The sequence below is a fragment of the Phocoena phocoena genome, chromosome X, assembly GCF_963924675.1.
Source record: "Phocoena phocoena chromosome X, mPhoPho1.1, whole genome shotgun sequence".
Classification (NCBI taxonomy): Eukaryota; Metazoa; Chordata; class Mammalia; order Artiodactyla; family Phocoenidae; genus Phocoena; species Phocoena phocoena.
This window is the reverse complement of record NC_089240.1, coordinates 41,223,061-41,224,447: the sequence shown is the minus strand read 5'-3', so window position 1 is coordinate 41,224,447 and position 1,387 is coordinate 41,223,061. Positions and strand designations below refer to the sequence as shown.

Here is a 1,387-nt window from a genome sequence, read left to right as displayed (position 1 = left end):
AAGAAAATCATTTAAAATATAATGATACAGGTAGATGAAAAGTAAAAGATGAAAAAAGATATGATGCAAATGCTGATCAAAAGAAAGAATTCAGGGCTTCCCTGGTGGCGCAGTGGTTGAGAGTCCGCCTGCCGATGCAGGGTACACGGGTTCGTGCCCCGGTCCGGGAAGATCCCACATGCTGCGGAGTGGCTGCACCCATGAGCCATGGCCACTGGGCCTGCACGTCTGGAGCCTGTGCTCTGCAATGGGAGAGGCCACAGCGGTGAGAGGCACACGTACCACCAAAAAAAAGAAAGAATTCAGAGCAAAGAAAATTACAAGGATAAAGTGGGCCTTTCCGTCTGGTGGCAGCCATCAGGTGAGCCGAGATGGGCACTTGCTAGTACATCCAGGAGCTATGGAGGAAGAAGCAGTCCCACATAATTTGCTTTCTGCTCAGGGTGCACTGCTGGCAGTACCGCCAGCTCTCTGCACTGCAGAGGGCCCTCTGCCCCACCCAGCCTGACAAGGTACACAGGCTGGGCTACAAGGCCAAGCAAGGTTATGTCATATATCGGATTCATGTGCGCTGTGGTGCCCGCAAATGCCCAGTTCCTAATGGTGCCACCTACAGCAAGCCTCTCCATCATGGTGTCAACCAGCTCAAGTTTGCTCGGAGCCTTCATTCTGTTGCCAAGGAGTGAACTGGACGTCACTGTTGGGCCCTAAGGGTCCTGAATTCTTACTGGGTTGGTTACTTTGAGGTTATCATCATTGATCCATTCCATAAAGCTATCAGAAGAAACCCTGTCACCCAGTGGATCACCAAACCAGTCCACAAGCACAGGGAGATGTGGGGGCTGACATCTGCAGGCAGAAAGAGCCGCGGCCTTGGAAAGGGCCACAAGTCCCATCACACTATTGGTGGTTCTCGCCGTGCAGCTTGGAGAAGGCGCAATACTCTCCAGCTCCACCATTACCGCTAATATAAGTAATGTTTGTAAAATTCTTACCTAATAAACAATTTAGGACATTCATGTCCGCTTAAAGGTGTTTTTAAATTTGTCTGTTAAAACTAGTTGTCTCCAGATTATTTCATTGAATGCATTGTCAAATTATGAAAATTAAAGTGCAATAATGTTTGAAGACTTTAAGTGATGGTGTATCTTGTTTCTAATAAGGGAAATGCTTTTGTTTTTGCTTTATTAGGGAGTTGATATGTCCGTGTTTAAAATGCTGTTTGGTACAACAGGGGTAAAATAAATTCTGGAAAAGAGAAGTGCAGAAACTAGCCATGTAGATTTGTTGATGCATGTGATGAAACCTACAGCTTTATTGGGGTGGTGCAATGTTCTGCTGGTTTACTCTAAAGTGGCTGTTTTATGGAGTTTGGCAAGGACAAACT

The 1,387-nt window shown here is 46.4% G+C and overlaps 1 pseudogene; it reads left to right on the top strand.

The window, feature by feature from the left end:
• Positions 1-371: 371 nt before the first annotated feature.
• LOC136142666 (large ribosomal subunit protein eL15-like) lies at positions 372-968 on the top strand (annotated as a pseudogene).
• Positions 969-1,387: the final 419 nt, after the last annotated feature.